The following is a 20,745-nucleotide window of genomic DNA, read 5'->3' on the forward strand; positions in this document are numbered from 1 at the left end:
GTTGCACTAATAGTTATGAGGTCAGTATAATATAACTGAGAGCATTGATATAGTCAGTTTGGTATTGTAATTGAGCATCAATGTAATCACAGTTGTATTGGTTTGTTGATGTAGATGTTGTGATCATTGCTCGTGTGGTGTTTAAAGTGACGTGATGACGGAATCCAGAGTGGTTAGTATATCGGGCACATAACGATCATGGTCAAGTATTATTAATAATTGTATTCGATGACCTTCTTCATGGAATCAATACCTTTGTTATGAATATATAAGAGTGTTTTCCGTCTTTATGATGGGTAACTTTCGAAGTATACTTTTTGCTGCTTTAGTTAATATCAAGAAATATGCCTCACATATAATTATTATAATTTAATTTTATCAAATTTCTTGGTGCTTATACAAATTGATTAAACGAATACAACTTTTCAAAAGAAAAGATATTCATTGGCTTAAAATAACATTCAATAAAACAAATTTCTCATTTGTATAACTTCTACCATAAGCACTCTGTCATTTACTACCTCTTTTCCTCCTTTGTCTCTCTTATTCTCTCTCTCATTGTGTGTGCACGAGTGAGTGTGTACATGTGTGTGAGTGTGTGTGTGTGTGTATGTGTTTGTGAGTGTGTATGTGTGTGTGTGTTTCTTTTACTCATTGCCTGCCATCGAGCTTAGTGTGTGCACTCATTCCGCACCTCACGTTAACTCTCTCTTTCTGTTTTACTCTCTCCCTCACCCCTCCTTTCATTCAACCATCTATGATATTACAAACTAATGGGCTTTAATTAAGGATGAGGGATAGTTGTCACCATTGAGAGATTATCTCACGTGTTTAATGAATATCACTCATGGATAAAGGATATCGTTTTATAGTTAAAAGATAGTACTAACAACAAATGAATATCAGTCATGTGTGGGTGGGTGTAAAAAGTTTGCTTTCCAACCACATGGTTCTGGGTTCAGTCCCACTGTGTGGTACCTTCTACTATAACCTCGGGTGCACTAAAGCCTTGCGAGTGGATTTAGTAGACGGAAATTGAAAGCAGCTCGCAGTATATATATATATATATATATATATATATATATATATATATATATATATATATATAAATATATATATATAAATATATATATATATATATATATATATATATATATATATATATATATATATATATATATATATATTTATATATATTTATATATATATAAATATATATATATATATATATATATATATATATATATATATATATATATATATATATATATATATATATATATATATAAATATATATAAATATATATATATATATATATATATATATATATATATATATATATATATATATATATATATATATATATATATAAATATGTATATATATATATATATAAATATGTATATATATATATATATAAATATGTATATATATATATATATAAATATGTATATATATATATATATATAAATATGTATATATATATATATATATATATATATATATATATATATATATATATATATATATATATATATATATATATATATATATATATATATACACACACACACATATGTATATATATATACAGCGAGCTGCTTTCATATATGTATACACGACGGGCTTCCTACTTGTGTGTGTGTATATCTATGTGCGTTTTTGTGTCTGTGTTTGTCCCCCACCACTGCTTGACCAACCGGTGTTAGTGTGTTTGTGTTTCCGTAACCCAGCCGTTCAGCAAATGAGCACGATAGAATAAGTACCAGGTTTTAAATAAATTAATTATGGGCTGGATTTGGTGGACTACAGCTCTTCAAAGCGGTGCCCCAGTATGGCCGCAATATAATGACGGAAACAAATAACAATAAAAGAACGCACGCACACACACACACACACACACACACACACACACACACACACACACACACACACACACACATTTATATATTATATATATTCATATATGAATATGTGGTATCACTTAATATCCGTGACACTGCAGGCATGGCTTCGGGATGTATTTGATAGACTCCTGTATATTCCTCAATAATATCACCTAGGGATCAGGGATATCACACACGGAAAAATTTCAATAATTGTTGATAGCAATTAAAGCCAAGACATATCTCTTTATATCTCTCCCTTGAGAGTGATAATGTTTGTGATTTCTGAACTGTTTCTAGTCATAGATGGTCATAGCGTGTTTCTAGTTTCTTAGAAGTACAAAGTGTCGATAGGTATCACATTTGAGTGCGACCAGGTGATTGTGTGTGAGTGTTTGTGGAGTAATTGAGTGAGTTTTAATAAGCATAGGATAGATAATCTTCTCTACTCTAGGCACAAAGCCCGAAATTTTTGGGGTGGGGACCAGTCGATTAGATCGACCCCAATACGCAACTGGTACTTAATTTATCGAAAGAATAAAAGGCAAAGTCGACCTCGGCGGAATTTGAACACAGAACGTAAAGACAGACGAAATACCGTTAAGCGTTTCGCCCGGCGTGCTAACGTTTCTGCCAGCTCGCCGCTTTAAGCATAGGATAATGACGTGAGGAGATGATAGATAGGTACATAGATAAATAGGTAGATATATAAATTACATAGACACGTTGATAGATAGAGAGATAGATAGGTTGACTGATAGACAGAAACACTGATATATATATATATATATATATATATATATATATATATATATATATATATATATATATATAGATAAATAGATAGCTTGGAAGATACATAGAAACATAGATAGATAAGTAGAGAGAAAGTTGAGTAGATAGGAAGATATGTAAACAAAGATACGAAGAAAAATAAATAGGTAGACAGATAAATAGAAAGAAAGAAAGAATGAAAAATAGACAGACAGACAGATAGACAGACAGACAGATAGATAGATAGATAGATAGATAGATAGATAGATAGATAGATAGATAGATAGATAGATAGATGGGTAGATGGATAGATAGATTAATAGATTAATAGATAGATACTTTCTAAATAATTTGATTGGCTGATTGCGTGAAAGCAGACACAGTAGAAAGATTCAACTTACACAAAGACATACGAGTGTGCGCACATGATTCTTCTATAAGTAAATAGACAGCAAGGCACAAAGTTAGAAAGCAAGCAAACAAGATAGGTAGAGAGAAATGTGTGCTTTCGCGCGCGTGTATGTGTGTGTGGCTAGGTACATGTTTTGGGAGAAAGATAGACATGTAGATAGACAGACAGATAGACAGATAGATAGATAATCGATAAACATATAGATCAACAGAGGGGCAACCAGATCCACAAACAGATCAATAAATAGGAAGAAAAATAAATAGACAGACAGATAAATAGACGAATAGACGGACATACAGGATATCTATCTATCTATCTATCTATCTATCTATCTATCTATCTATCTATCTATCTATCTGTCTGTCTGTCTGTCTGTCTGTCTGTCTGTCTGTCTGTCTGTCTGTCTGTCTATCTATCTATCTATCTATCTATCTATCTATCTATCTATCTATCTATCTATCTATATGTCTGTCTATCTGTTTTACTCAATTCAATTCTATTCTATTTTTCTATCTATAGAGTGAGAGAGAAAGGGATGAAGGCGCGTGGCTTAGTGGTTACAGTATTCAGCTCAAGGTCGTGAGTTCGATTTCTAGTGGTACATTGTGTCCTTCAATAAAACACTTTATTTCCATTCCTCCAGTCTATTCAGCTGGACAAAATGAGTTGAACATATATTTCAAAGGGCCAGTATTATCACATTCTACGCTTCGCTGAAACTCCTTAAGAACTACATTAAGGGTAGGCGTGTCTGTGGAGTGTTCAACCACTTGCACGTTAATTTCCTGTGTAGGTGCTTCTGCTAATTGGATCAACTAGAACACTCGTCATTGTAACTCACGGACAGCCAATTATATATATATATACAGAGCAGGGAATCGTCAATTAGTAATAAAATTAATAATTAACAATTTTGCCGGGTAGCTCAGTATGAAAAAAACCTTATCGGTAAAACCATTTATAATCATAAATATATAGGGATTAGCAGTATCCTGCTTCTCCAACATACTGAGAATTCAGAAACAGCAGCCAGAGAACTACTGATTCCAAAACTACAAATTTTTCTCTAATTGATAGCGATATTTATGGTACACACAGAACAAAAAACAGAAGAGAAGAGTAAAAAACAAACCTGCCTTTAATTAATTTGGTACGACGTTTCACGGTTAGGGGTATGAATTACCTCATTCCGATCTTCAGCCAAATATTTTAATAAATTTGCCAATGTCTAAATAACTCACGTTAATTTTGACCACGCGACATCAAGACCACGTGAGGCAGACATTAAGAAATTTATCGGCCAGTGAGTTTAAAATCTCTCACCCCAATGAATTCAATTCAGTGTGTATCATAAATAGTCCCGCATAGAAAAAAGTCCCGTAATATATATATATATATATAGGCGCAGGCGTGGCTTTGTGATAAGAAGCTTGCTTCCCAATCACATGGTTCCAGGTTCAGTCCCACTGTATGGCTTCTTGGGGAAGTATCTTCTACTGTAGCCTTGGGCCGACAAAAACCTTGTGAATGGATTTAGTTGACGGAAACTGAAAAAAGCCCATCGTATATATATATATATATATATATATATATATATATATATATATATATATATATATATATATATATATATATGTGTGTGTGTGTGTGTGTGTGTGCATATATATAACATATATATATATATATACATATATATATGTATGTATGCATATGTGTGTGTGTCTTTTGTGTCTGTGTTTGTCCCCCACCATCGCTTGACAACCGATGTTGGTGTGCTTATGCCTCCGTAACTTAGCAGTTCGGCAAAACAGACTGATAGAATAAGTACTAGGCCTACAAAGAATAAGTCTGGGGTCGATTTCTTCGACTAAAACATTTTAAGGCGGTTCTCCAGCGTGGCCGCATTCAAATGACTAAAACAAGTAAAAGACTAAAAACTAAATGAATATATATATATTCTTTATATATAATGTATATATATTATATATTATATATATATATATATATATATATAAATGCATAAGTATATATACATAAATATACGTATATATATATATATATATATATATATATATATATATATATATATATATATGTATGTGTGTGTGTGTGTGTGTGTGTGTGTGTGTGTGTAAAGGCGCGTGGCTTAGTGGTTAGGGTATTCGGCTCACGATCGTAAGGTCGTGAGTTCGATTCCCGGCGAAGCATTGTGCCCTTGAGCAAGACACTTTATTTCACGTTGCTCCAGTCCACTCACCTGGCAAAAATGAGTAGTACCTGTATTTCAAAGGGCCGGCCTTGTCACGCTGTGTCACGATGAGTCTCCCTGAGAAATACGTTAGAGGTACAACATGCCTCCATCATCAGCTGCCCCACGGATATCAGTATGGTTTCGACACTTGGGCAGTACCATTCAATCCGGTGGTGTCAACAGGACTAAAATAAGTGTTGTTTGAGAACAAACATACCAAAGAAACCACAACTTTCAAACACATTTACCCCATGTACAGCTGTATTGGTAAATAAATTCAATAATTACAGCGAACTCCTAAATACGTAACTAAACAGCGACCAGTCCATAAAGTCATACACAAATTATATTCCCTACCGTCTTCCATAGTATAATATAAAAGTGAAAGCTTATATATATATATATATAATCAATCCAAACATGAGCAAGCAAGAAAAACACGAAAAAAGGCCAAAGAAGGGAAGACGGAGAAAGAAAATCGCCAACGATGCACACGCGGTCATATAATGAAATGACCGGAAGGGAAAGGGCATATATATATATATATATATATATATATATATATATATATATATATATATATATATATATATATATATATATATATATATATATATATGTATGTATATATATATATATATATATATATATATATATATATATATATATATATATATATATATATATATATATATATATATATATATGTGTATATATATATAAGTATGTCCTTCTTTTGGAATGTAATTTCAGTAAATTCTATATCTTTGTGCAGCTGAGGATTGCTCTGCATTTTACATTTGATGTAATGTTCACATTACTTAAATAAATGGAGTCGCATGAAACGATCGAACTGCATTAACTTTGGATATCCTCGTTGCTTATCTTGATTTTATATATATATATATATATATATATATATATATATATATATGTATGTAGGCAGGTAGGTAGGTATATAGGTAGGTAGGTAGGTAGGTAGGTAGGTAAGGAGGGAGGTAGGTAAGTAAGTAGAGGGTGAGTGTGTGCGTGTGTGTGTGAGAGAGAGAAGGAGAGAGAGAGAGAGAGAGAGAGAGAGAGAGAGAGAGAGAGAGAGAGAGAGAGAGAGAGAGAGAGATATTGTATGGCATAGGCATAAGCGAATGGTTAGGATATTGGCTTCGGAAACATTAGTTCCCAAGTGCTTAAAAACTTTGTCAGTTGTCTTGCGATATATCTCTGTAATTGAAGCGCTAAAAATCCGAAATCTGGGTGTAAGTCCTTAGTAATTCGAGGTCTGGGACTACGATAGAGATCCAAGCTTCCGCGGCATATTCAGCCACTTACATTATAATACTTGAATGTTGTTATTACAGCTGAATAGGAATATCCAGTCGTAGAAACTGACTGAGGATCCATGTACTTACGGAAGTGTGTGTGGGAGTGTGTATGCGTATCTGCGAGTGTGAGTGCGCTTGTGTTGGTGTACTGTGTATGTGCGTGTTTGTGGGATGTGACACGTGTGATACGAGTGTGTGTGGTCTTGTGACATTGTGTATATATACGTTCTTACGTGTGTGTGTGTGTGTGTGTGTGTGTGTGTATGCGTGTGTGTGCGTGTGTGTGTGCGCACGCTTGTATATGTGTCACTGTGGATATATATGTGTGCGCTTGAGTGTGAGTGAGATTATGTGAGTGTGTAAGTGTGAGAGCATGTGTGTGCATGTGTGTGTGTGAATGCGTGTGTGAGTGAGTGTGTGATTATGTGACGTGAGCATGGGCGCATGCAGGATTGTGTGTGTGGGGGCACATATGTGAATATATGTACATGTATGGATATGAGCGTGTGTATGCATGTGTGAGTGTGCGCGTGTGAGTGCATGTTTGCGTGCATGTATGTATGTGCTTGTGTGTGGTTTTTGTGTGTGAGTGCGTATTTGCGTGTGCGTGTGAGTGTGAGTGCGTATGTGGGTGTATATATGTGTCTATATGTGAGTGTATAGTGAGATAGCACTAACAGTAATGCGAAACTATTTTCTAATTGACTGTCATTTATGAAACACATCAAATTGTTATGCATATTAGGGTACCCCAGCGCCTTAATTTGCATAAAAGTGCAAGCGTTGGTAGTGCATATTAATTAATTAGTTAGATAATAAATTAATAGAAGCATTAGATAGTGTTTCTTTCTTTCTTTTTGAAAATTGAGGTGTAAAGTAAACTTACTTATATGTTTTCAATAAATGTATATTTTAGCTTCACATATAGAAAACGTATATATGTTGTGATTAAATCACATGTTTCCGCACCTGTGAATAAAAAAGCGGGGAGGAGGAAAAGAAAAAGAACACGTTATCTATTGATAGTTTCAGAGGTATTTACCGTTTCGCCAGTGTTATTTTTCTTTTTACCCATTTACATATTCAAGCAGAGAACTGTTTACAGCAGTGTTTCTCAATCATCTTTTACCTATGGACCCCTTTCGTATTTTACTCGAATGTGCTCTCACGACCATTCGAAATTAGAAAAATCCTATTATATTTTTATAATTAAATATTGGATTCTAAGGCCAGCAATTTCGGGCGATGGGCCAAGTCGATTACATCGACCTCAGTGCTCAGCTGGTACACATTTTATCGACCCCGGAAGAATGAAAAGTAAAGTCGACCTCGGTGGAATTTGATCTCAGAAAGCAAAGATGGATGAAATGCTGTTACGTATGCTGCCCGGCGTTCTGACGATTCTGCCAGCTCGCCGGCTGGTTTTTATACTTAAATATTAAGAATTGTATAAAAAAAGTTGTTAAAATAGTTTATGAATTGTAGAAATATAGGCAATTTATTGCACAAAATTTTTAACAACAAAATCTAATCTGGACTCCCAAGGGCCATGTGGACCCTGGTTGAGAACCACTGATTTACAGTATACAGAAACCTGGGCAAAATGAAATTGACTTACTCTAATTTGCATAATAGTGCAAGTATTAACAACAAGAATTAATTATCTAATTAATGGAAGCATTTCATAACGTTATTTTCTTTTGTGGGGCCGATGGTGCAGAACAGAAATGTAAAATAAAATCAGAGACGTGTTTATAATAAAGACATTGTTAACCTCAGCAGGTTTTTGTTTTTCAATTTAATCTATTATTGTAAATGTGTCTTATGCTTGTTATAACATTTACATCTGATTCAAACATACAGTAGTTATAAGCTGTCAGCAACGGAACTTAGTGCAACAATGAGTGATTGCTGCGGGATTTGACCATCAATAGTGGACACGTTGCTCCTTACTGTTTCAAATGTGCGCTTATAACGTCTAATAGCATATGTGTGTGTGTTTGTGTGTGTGTTTGTTTCTTTGTGTTTGTTTGTTTGTGTGTGTGTGTGTTTGTTTGTTTGTTTGTGTGTGTGTGAGTGTGTGTGTGTGTGTGTGTGTGTGTGTGTGTGTGTGTGTGTGTGTGTGTGTGTAAAAGTTCGGTAAGTTCCATGCATGAAACTCTTGAACGTTAACTCACTTTAAAATACTTTTTTTTAATTAAAAAAATAGACATACAATACTCATATATTGAATTCTATTTCTCCTGTTTGTTTCTACACGATCACCTCCACATATTTATATATATGTATATGTATACATACATATATGTTTACATATGCACAGACACATACATACGTATGTGTGTATTTTTACGCGCGCGAACACACACACACACACATACACACACATACACACACACACATACATACACACACACACACACATACACACACACATACACACACACACATACACACACACACTCACAGGCAAACATCTTATTTTAGATAAAGTAAACACTTTTGCTTTGATTTGACCCACGACACGAAAAAGCACTAGCATGCTATATCTCAATATCTCTGATGTTAATTAAATAATATGTTAATTAAACGCTTTTAATGATCGTGTGGAATAGAACTGAAGCTGAAGGCTCTTAGTTACGAACTGATAGTCTTAACAAAGTAACCACATCTGCATCTTTATTAAACGATGTAGACTTGAAATAAGGCGGAGAGCTGGCAGAAACGTTAGGGCGTCGGGTGAAATGCTTACCGGTATTTTGTCTGTCTTTACGTTCTGTGTTCAAATTCCGTCGAGGTCAACTTTGCCTTTTATCCTTTCGATAAATTAAGTACCAGCTGTGTACTGGGGTCGATCTTATTGACTGGCCCCCTAAGCAAAAATTTCGGGCCTTGTGCCTAGAGTAGAAAAGAATATAACCCTCGATCAAGGAAAAATAAGGTTTGCGGTTAGGGTTATTGTTTAGAGTTAATTTTTGGGGTTAGTATATAGAGAGTTACACGGCGGGGGGGGGGGGGAATAACTTGGCCGAGGGGACTTGAACTTGTGAATTTTCGAGAAGCTTATGTTTAAAGCATTTAAATAATAGAAAATTCTAAACAAGAGCACTGAGAGAACGCAAACCTCCGCCAATGTTTCCATATTTTGGCACTACGCCCACGACACAAATGAGACACTACAAAGATAGACACAACACCACAGAGGGGACAAAATCATAAAACGAATGAAAATGAGATGTTATGTAAAATGAAAAATGAAATGGCTGCATGGGCCCCACTTCCATGCAGTATCATTTGAACGTTTATACAAACTATTTACAATCTTGTTTTTTCCGTCTTCTTTTTCTAAATGAAACAATTTTACTTTTTCCTTCTTTTAAAAAAACAAAACAAAACAATTTTACTTACTTTTTTCCTTTTTAATATCTCATGAAAGGTTCTAAATCTTTTAGCTCCACTACAGATGGCAATTCATCGAACTCCACCATCACTCCTGGTGGGTCAATCCATTCTCCACACATGTCTTTTATTTCGTTGTAGGTGTCCTTGTCAACCATGATGGCCTTCACATTCTCGGAATACTCATCCGTGGGCAACTTTACTCTTATAATATGTTTAAACTTTAATACTTTCTTTTCAGTTTCTTTGCTTTTTGCGTACGTCACAAAATTCTATTGAAATTTTCCTGTTCTTAGTAGTTTTCTCTTTTCCTGCTCCGCTCCTGGTACCTTCTTCTTTTCTTCCACCAATCTGAACAGTCTCTCCATTTGCGTTTCTAAATCTTCTTCCTCCACTGGAACAACCGCTGTCTTCATCAATGTCTCTTTCTTATGCAACTCCTCCTTGAACACTTCTTCAAGTTCCTTTTTACTTATTTTATCCACCACCATTTCGTATCCCTTCCTTCTAGTCACCTCCTTTTCCATCTCTTCCTTCTTCTTTTTCTGCTGCTCTGGCGGAGAGCTCACTCTCCCACTTCTCTTTTTCTTTAAACACCGTAAACCCCGCCTCCGTTGCTTTTTCCTTTATCTCGACCTGCACTACCTGATCCGTGCTCTCTTGCCTCTCCGTCAGCTCTATCTGTTGTTCCCTCGGGGGGGGGGGGGGGCACCTCGCCTTCATGTGGCCCTTTTCCCCACATGTATAACATATAGGTGGCCTGCCTTCCACCACTACTATCAATCTTACGTCACCGGGCAGCACTATCTCTTCGACAATTCTGTTTAGGTCTTCTACTGTCGCTTGAACGCGTAACTCTATTCCATATCTCCAGTAGTTAACTCTTTGGGTTTTTGTGGCCTTCAGTATCTTGGCCTCCTCATTCATGTCATACATTATGGCTGTCATCAGCCATGCTTCTTTCAGCTCTAGGGGCACCCCAGCCACACGTTTACCACAGTTCGATGGCAAAAGTATCCACTCGTCCGATCCTACTACCTCCGTGGAGTGCTCAGTTGCCTCCTCCTCCGATGCAAAACGCACCTGATCCCTCTTGCTATAAATGTGGTTAGTCCCTTTACACTCCTCAAACATTCCTCAATAGCCCCCACTGTCGCCGCTTCTATTCTCTCCGCTGCTATCTTAATTGTCCTACACATAACCGTTCCTTTCATTACACCGGTTGTTAGTTTCACAGGCGGCGCCAATTTCAGTGTATTTCTGTCTCCTTCCTGCAAATTCTTGCATTTCTTCATTTTTCGAGGTTCAACCCACATTTCTCGCACCTCCAGCGCTTCCACCTCCATTCCCTTTCCAGTTGCAGCCGCACAACTGTGGCCACCTGCTGGCGCTCTCTCTATTTTTCCCACAATGGGAAAAACAACAATTCAAAATAACACCAGCAACAATTTGAACAACAACAATCAATCAAACAAATATTCAACACCATGACCCATATCTAACATGACAAGAAACAACTCAAACCTCCCGTGACACAACCTTCCGTCAAAGCAACACCAACGTCCTGATTTATTTTATTAGGCACAAGGCCGCTATAAAGATGGGACAGCACAAAAACAGACAAAACAATACAATGGGGATACATAAAAACACATATCGTATGAAATTATGGATACAATGAAAAATGAGGATGGAATGGCTTATCTGCCCCACCCCATAATCAGGTAGTTTCATTTTACTGTTTTTATATGACATTTTACTAACAGTCATATAAAATTTTACTTGTATCTGTTGGTTTTCCCCCTGTTTTTTTAAAAAAATTACACGAAGTCATTAATTATTCAGTTCTTAATTTCCTCACTTACCATCATTTACGCCAAATATCTCGTTATATTTTCGAATGCCACCACCGGCGGCAATTCATCAAAACGAAACTGTACCGGTGTCACTTCTAACTTTTCACCAAACAATTCTTTTAACCGTTCTCCCCCCTCTCTTTCCAACAGAACAGCTTTCAAACCTACATTGTTCTCGGGTGACAATTTAACTCTGACTACGTTTTTCATTTTCGCTATCTTTTTTCTATCTCTACACTTTTTGTGTATTGTATCATATTTCTTAAGTGTTTACCTTTCGGTATCACTGTCCGTTTGTCTTCACCAATCTCTTCTACTGTTGCTGGTATTCTTATCTCTGTATGTCTCTCATTCTTTGTTGTTATCCTTTCTCTTTCATCTTCCTTTTTCTTCTGTACTTTCCCCTCCTTGCTGGTTGTTGTTAACGGTTCCTGTTTACGCTCTTCGACTTTGTCACTTACTTTTGTAGGCCTTTCATTTTTTCTCTGCTCGTTCGCTTTCCCTTGTTTCACACTCTGCGTCTTATCTCCACTTCCCTTTTTTTCTTCCTAGGACTTTTTGGTGGAGAGTCCATGTTACTCTTTTTTCTCTTCACTACTGTTTACTTTTCTTCCACACTTTGCTCCCCTACGGTTGAAACTCCTTCTTGTTCTTTCTCTATCTCCTCCTCTTCGTGTTTCTGGGGAATTTAGCTTTTATGTGTCCCCGTACTCCACATTGAAAGCAAATAGGTCTTCCCTCCACCACAACTCTCAGCTTCGTCTCATCCGGCAACACCATTTCCTCAGCGATTTTGTGGAGGTCTGGTAAGCTAATGTGAACCGACACCTCGATGCTGTATCCCCACAGTTTACCTCCGCGTTCTTGTGATTTTCAGTATTTTGGTGTCCTTCTTTGTATTATAGAGGATGGCTGCCACCAGCCACGCCTCTTCAATTCCTGGGGGCACTCTACCAATCCTAACCCTGGCTACACGTCTTGGTAGTAGTACCCACTCAGTTGATCTCAAAGGCACAATGGTGTGTTTTATCGCTTCTTGTTCACTCGCGAAGCGTACCTTCACTGTGCCATATTTCTTCCTTCTGGTATTGTATGTCGTTAGACTTTTGATCTCTTTCAAGCAGTCCTCGACTGCCTCTACTGCAGCTATTTTCACTCTTTTTGGAGCAAGGAACAGCGTTCTGTATATTACAGCTCTCTTTTCAGATCTTTCAGTAATTTCCTTAGGCGGCGTCAACCTCAGGCTGCCTCCTTCCTTTCTTAACAATTTGTTGTAGTTCTTGAAATTCTTGTCGTCCAGTCGAATTTCTCCCTTGCAGGATATCTGCGGTTAGACTTTTCCCAGTTACTGCAGCGTAACTACCTGCTGAAACTGGTTGACTTTTCAAGTGATTTGTAAGATATTTATTATATGCGTGTTAACTGACCAAAATCTTGATTGCACATAATGAATTCAAGGGAATGCAAATATTAATAGCTAATGGATGTCACGGGAAATAATATTTACCATAGCTTTTAGTTGATGTGCAAAACTTGCATGTTTGGCTGACGAACAATAATTCTAACTTACAAGGTTAATGTATACTATACAGTGTAAGACTAATTACCGTTTAATGATAAATGCAGCTCTATTAAAGAGACAAGCTGTGAGAAGACATTCCCGACAAACTGTGATGACGGCGATGACGACGACAGCAACAACAACAACAATGGTCTCAAATTTTGACACCAGGCCAACAATTTCATGTGGGGCTTTAAGTCAATTGCATCGTCCCCAGTCCTCATCTGGCGCAATAAAAACAACAGTTATAATAATAAAACAACACCAATAACACTCTTTTCTACTATGAGCACAAGGCCAGACATTTTGGGGAAGGAAGCTACTCGATTACATCGATTCCCCAGTGCTCAACTGGTACTTATTTTGCCTTTTATTGAAAGGCAAAGTCGGCCTCGGCGGAATTTGAACTCAGACTGTAAAGAGCCGGAAGAAATGCTGCGAAGCATTCTCTCAGACGCGATAACGATTCTGCTAATTTGCCTAATAATAATTTTCTCACTTTCACTCACAGACACTAATTTTGAGAGAACTCACTGTCGATTATATCGATCCCGCCAAACTTATTTTCCTGTGTGTGTGTTCGTATCGTTACTACTATTGTATTGTGCGGTACTTAGTTACTTCTCTTTTGTCGTTCCGAATCGATAAGATAAATTACCAATCACATATTGGAATCGATTTTATTGATTGTCACCTCCCAACAAGAGTTTCTAGCTTCGTACCAATGTTTGAGTCTATTATAGTTGCAAGTACACAAAAAATACAAACAAACAAAGAATTTGGGTGATCACCACTACCACTATGTTAGGGTTCTGATGGGGATCGCACCTAAAGTCTACAGAGATTTACGAGAAACGTTCCAAAAGAAGTATTCCAGAGACGTTTTGGGAACCCTTAAGAACATTATTGCTCGGATACTTTTCTCCTTAAGTAAGAAACCCTATCCACTTTCTACGCGTACGTGGCCATATTAAAAGGTTACGTAACTCCACGTGATCTAGAGTCGGTTGGAAATAACGAATATTTGATTAACAATCTAAAGATTACCAGCCCCATCTCCTCATGTAGATGTTGTAACTGTCAGCCAGATCAGTTTGAGATGTGCATTTACTGTTCCTCAACAAGAAATTTTTCACTCGGATGGTCTGCATTGAGATAAAGATAGCATAAAATGTTCATACTACAAGGTAGTTGACTATCTAGAGCAAAAGTCTGTGATTTGCTTGGGAAACTAAAATAAGGAACATTTCACGGTTAAATGGGAATTGACGGAATCAGTGGCCAACAAATAGTGACATGTCTTCTTAAAGAGAAAGATATAAGTCAATAATCTTAACAAGAATGTGTCGAGGAAAAATTGTATATTGAAAGAGTAGGTGGTTATAGCATATCCTTTAGAAGTTTGTTCGGCGCCAAAATACAAAGATTACATTGTCCGAGCTAAAATGCGTGGTCATGGGCAGGACGAAATAAAAACTGTAAAAAGCCAAACAGAACAATTTGACGCATTACGATGGACGTCAGGTATCCGATTCCAGGCAGATATGTGCGGATTTCCAGCCAAATCTTACCTTGCGCTAGAAGAGATGGGCAGTGCTTACCTTGTTAGACTACAACGACATCTGAGATACGGTGTACACTTTAGTTCTGCGAGAGACAAGTTGCTGCAATTGTAGTCTGCCAGATATGGTCTTGTAAGATGTCTATCGCAGCAGAAAAGGAGTGACCAACCCATGTGGAGGACATAGGAAGATGTGGTTAATGATGTACGCTCATGCATTGTGGTTGTAATGACAGAAAAGTTTCTTCATCTGTCTCCTGGAAAGAAACACGTCTTTCCGTAGCGTGTCTTTTAGGCAAGTTAATCTTGGATTGAGTTTTGAACTCGATTGCAAGCCTGACAATTAAAGTGCTATTGAGCGAAATTGCTAGTTTGAGATAAAATCTGAAGATATTCGGTTGTTACCTCAGCTGGACTTGTTTCGGGAAGGCAATGAAATATCCTCCAGGCACTTCTATGTCCAAACGTTGCTGATTTCTGGAGATATATCTCGCAGTTGTTGGCATTCATAGATCAGATCCTACTTAGCAGACAGGTCTGTCATGAAGATCACCCCACCACCTTCCTTTGAGAAGGTAGAACGGGTAGTTATATATCGTCTTGTGACCGTGAGGGAATAAATAATCTGGAGGACTGTGCAAATAGCTTTCTCTCACCATCCAGTTCTCTGGATTTTCAAAACTATTTCATCCAAGTGGAAGACTACTTGAAGAATTAGTCTTCGACTTGGGTAGAAGTGGAAGTAGTGAAGTTTGTTGACAAGTTAATAAGAGTAGCGAACAAAATTTGAATAAAAGACTCAACTCTTAAATTTTACCTTCGCAGGTTCTGGGGCAATAGGCTCCAAGCACTAAATAAGCCTAAGGACTAAAACTGCTTTATCTTTTCCATTAACCGAGTTACTGCAAACTAATTTAATTATATTTCTTGATTCCAATAGATTTACACTTCAATAAAGGTTTTTTTCATATTGACACAAGGTATCACTTATGTAAATAACAAATAGAAAAGATCGATGCACCTTTGAATATAACTGATACATAGTTTATCAACTTCAGAATAGAGAAGCACAAATTTCACTTCTGCAGAATTGTTACTCGAAAATGGAGAAGGGTTTAACTAAATTCTGTTTGGAAATTTGTCTGCCACAATACTACTTTGTGATTTCTGTAATTCTACCAGATTTATAACAACAGCAACGACAATAGTTCTTCCTAATTCTGATGCAAGGCTAGCAATTTTTTAAGGACAGATGGAAGTCGATTACAACGATTACAATATTTGACTGATACTTCATTTTATTAACCCGAAAGGATGAAAGCCAAAGTCGATTTAAGCGGAATTTAAACTCAGAACGATGGACGAAATGTATAATAATAATAATAATAATAATAATAATAATAATAATAATAATAATAATAACAATAATAATAATAATAATAATAATAATAATAATAATAATAATAATAATAATAATAATGATAATAATAAGGAACATATATAGTATGCAGTTCTATATTTAAGAGATGAGGAATTATGTACATTATTTACATTATTTACATTCGACGGATATTTGTCCTCATCTTGTTGTTAACCACTACGCCATATGCCCGTGGGCATATGGCGTAGTGGTTAAGAACGCGGCCTACTAAACCCCAAGATTCTGAGTTTGATTCCAAGCAGTGACCTGAACAATAATAATAATAATAATAATAATAATAATAATAATAATAATAATAATAATAACAACAACAACAATAACATCGAAATATACCTTAGGAATGAGAACCCAGGTTCGAAATTTCCCCAAGACACCTGAAGAAGAATGGAGGGTATATCAGCCGAAACGTTGTGTTAACAACAAACAAGATGAGGACAAATATCCGTCGAATGTAAATAATGTAAATAATGTTAAATAATGTATATAAAGTATGGTTGTGAAGTATGAGACTATGAGTGGCCGATTGTAAATGAGATAAAAAAATAAGAAGTAATTGGTGAGATAAGGTTGGTTGCTATTTCGCCCCAGATCAGGTATTATGTAGTACCGGGCTGGTATATGGTTTGAGACTCGATAACATAAGACGGGTGAATGAGCACTAAATGAGGAAATAAAAAAAAAAAAGCACACGAGTTACAAATAGCCTTATATTCTTAATGATTTACATGACTGTATTCTTTAGAAATTGCAGTTATATATATATATATATATATATATATATATATATATATATATATATATATATATATATATATATATGTATATATATATGTGTGTGTGTGTGTGTGTGTGTGTGTGTGTGTATATATGTATATATATATATATACGTATTCATATACATGTGCGTTATTGCTTCTTGTCATAACATTATTACACATCGATCACGATGAAAAATAACGCTCTGACACCACCACCACCACCACCACCACCACCACCACCACCACCACCACCACCACCACCACCACCACCAATAAGAACAAGGAAAAAAAAGAGCAATATGAAAAGGGGACTAAATACAAACACCATTGCACACGCGCAAACACGCGCACATGCACACACACATAAGCACACATGCACGCACACACATACACGCATACACATACAAGCACGCCCACAGACATACGCAGACAGACACACAGACACACACACAGACATCCCCCCCCCCCACACCGACGAATCTCACTTTAGAATATCGGAAATTGTCATGAAAGCCCCTGATATATATATCGAAATTGTGTGTGGAAAGAGGGTGGAAATGGAGTGGAAATGGGATGGAAAGATGTGTTTAGGGTTGATGAAAGTACTGGAAATAATTATTGGTTTTATTGTAGACTCAATTAACCTCGTTTTCGCCTCTTCTTTCCCATTTTTTTGTATTCTTACACTTCTCTCTGTTAGGCTCCTATATTCATCAAAATTACCACAACATTATAACGACAGCTCTCCTCCTTCTTCATGGCAACCACTCCACCATCACAACCACGACTGCATCGCAACCTACTCTTCGTTTACTTTAACCACCACCAGTAGCACCACCACCACCGCCACCACTGCAAACACACCCTCCTCCATCGCCACTCCCACCACCACCACCAACAACACCACCACCACCACCGCCGCCGCCGCCGCCGCCGCCGCCGCCACCGCCACCGTCGCCACTGCCGCCACCATCTTTTCTCGCCTTCACCATTTCCACCATTTTCACCACCGTCTCTACCTTCATCAATTTAGCCACCACCATCTACAGCACCACCATCACCACCACCACCACCACCGCCGCTGCCACCGCCACCACCACCACCTGTTTGTGTGTGTGTATTTAATCCACCATTACCTACACCACCACCACCATCACTGTCACTACCTATACTACATGTACCACTACCACCACCACCACCACTACCACCTTATTAACTTCCTTTGAACATTGAAAAACTCTACCTCCACTGTTAAAAGCTGACTTGAGAAGACAACTCTTTCATGATGATGACTGTTGAGACCGAAACGTGTCCACCGCTAGCACTTTGATAATAATGATGAAATTCACCTTTTTCCTGCTAGAAATGAAAATTAAATCTTATGTAAATTAGAACCTTAATTTTTGGAAATTACTTTTTCTCTTGTGAAAGCAGTTGTTTTTCTTTTCTTGTCTTACTACAACTAAGGGGCAAATTTTAATTTATTGCAACATTTTGCTCGCGTCATTTAGTACATCCTAAATCTAAATTCAAGGCTACCTCCAGCTTCTCTATCGAGAGCATATGGTAATCTTAAAAAAATAAAAAAACAAAAAGGTGGAAGCGTAGCTGTGTGTTAAAAAGCTTGGCTTCCAACCGCATGGTTCTAGGTTCAGTCCGCTGCCTGGCACCTCGGGCATGTGTTTTCTACTATGCTCTCGGGTCGACGAAAGTCTCGTGAGTGGATTTGGTAGACAGAAACTGAAAGAAGTCCGTCATATATGTGTGCGTGTGTGTGTGTGTGTGTGTGTAAATGTGTGTGTGTAAGTGTGTGTGTGTGTGTGTGTGAGTGCGCGCGCGCGCGTGTTTGTGTCTGTGATCCCTACCACTCCTACCACTACTTGACAACCGGTGTTGGTGTATTTACGTCCCTGTAAATTAGCGGTTCGGCAAAAGAGATTGATAGAATAAGTACCTGTCTTTAAAAAAGTACTGGGGTCGATTTGTTTGACTAGGAATTCTTCATGATGGTGCCCATGCATGTCTACATTCTAATGACTGAAACAAGTAAAAAATAAAACATGTTTCTCTTTCCTTTATCATAATGTACTCTCAATAATGTACTCTCTTTTGTTACATAACTGCTTTCACAGATATGTTTTTGTCTGGAGCCGTTTCATGTCGGCAATCTCCCTTTGAGTTGCAACGCTAGCAAAAGAGGAATCAAAGTTGCCTTTGGCACTTCGTTATTAAATGACACTGTTTTGTCATTTAAGATCAAGTGTTCAATATTTCTGTGGCTTTTCAAATTGTAACTGTAAATATATGTGCTTGAAACCCCGTCTATATGTTAAAATGTTATATGTTCAGTAGTTCTTTGTAGATTTTTTATTTTCGAAAATTTGGCAGGAAGAGGGGCATGTTGAGTGCTACTACTGAATCAAAAGTGCGATGAAGAGAACAGTTTCGTCTTTAGACTGATAAAATTGTTGCGCCTATATTCCACGATGACAATGGCAGCCTAAGGTCTATGAAAAGTATCCATAAGTCTTGACGTGAATCTGTTCTGGAAACGGCTGCTGAGTACTTCGTCATCAATACCCTGAGCAGCCTACTGGATATTAGCACTTATATCAGCCATCAACTTTTATAGGAGGTATAAGTTGACATCCTAAGCCCCTCTACAATAAATCAAATTAGGAGATATTGTTTTGGATAAATCTGCCAAGAATCCTTGAAGATAATGCGGCATCCACCACATTTATATACAGGCACGGGCGTTATATATATATATTTTTTTAAATATGTGACCGCGTGTGTATCGTTGGCGATTTCCTTTCTCCGTTTTCCCTTCTTTGGACTTTTTTTTATATTTCTAATGAAGAGCTCCGCTCGAAACGTGAAATCCTCTTTCTTTTCTTTCCTTTCCTGAGCGTCCAATAACACTGTACATATTCTACGTCCTCATGTTGTTGTTTTTTCTTGCTTGATCATGTTTCGATTGATTATATATATATATATATATATATATATATATATATATATATATCATTAAAAAACGGAGAAAAAGACAAGAAAAAACACAACAATGTGAGGACGTAGCACATGCAAAGTATTAATAAGACGCTCGAGAAGGAAAAGAGTGGTTGTTTTACATTTCAAGCACAGCTCTTCTTCGGAAACAGGAAGCATAGGAAAGCCCAAAAGGAAAAGGAAGCAGGAGAAAGAAAAATCGCCAACGGACCACGTGTAGTTACATTTAGGAATGTAACATTATATATATCTATAATTTCTGCAGTAACATTTTACATCAAGTATATATAGAGGAAAAGAGAGGAAGAAAGCAAAAAAGAAAAAAGAAAAAAAGAATTAACACATGGGGAGAACGAGGAGTAAATTACCGAGTAGTTATGGGAGGAGTCATACAACGAGAAATTTGTTTTATTTAATTTTATTGTAAGGTAATAAATATTTCTTTGGAAATGAGTATTCATACCATCAATTTGCATAAGCATCAAGAAATTTGATAAAGGTTAAATGATGATTA

The 20,745-nt window shown here is 36.8% G+C and overlaps 1 protein-coding gene across 1 annotated transcript in view; it reads left to right on the forward strand.

The window, feature by feature from the left end:
- LOC106868907 (uncharacterized) overlaps positions 1-20,745 on the forward strand; it is a 325,849-nt gene that overhangs the window by 2,902 nt on the left and 302,202 nt on the right. The gene's annotated exons all lie outside the window — the stretch shown is intronic.

This window comes from Octopus bimaculoides, chromosome 7 (assembly GCF_046866305.1).
Source record: "Octopus bimaculoides isolate indiv1 chromosome 7, ASM4686630v1, whole genome shotgun sequence".
Classification (NCBI taxonomy): Eukaryota; Metazoa; Mollusca; class Cephalopoda; order Octopoda; family Octopodidae; genus Octopus; species Octopus bimaculoides.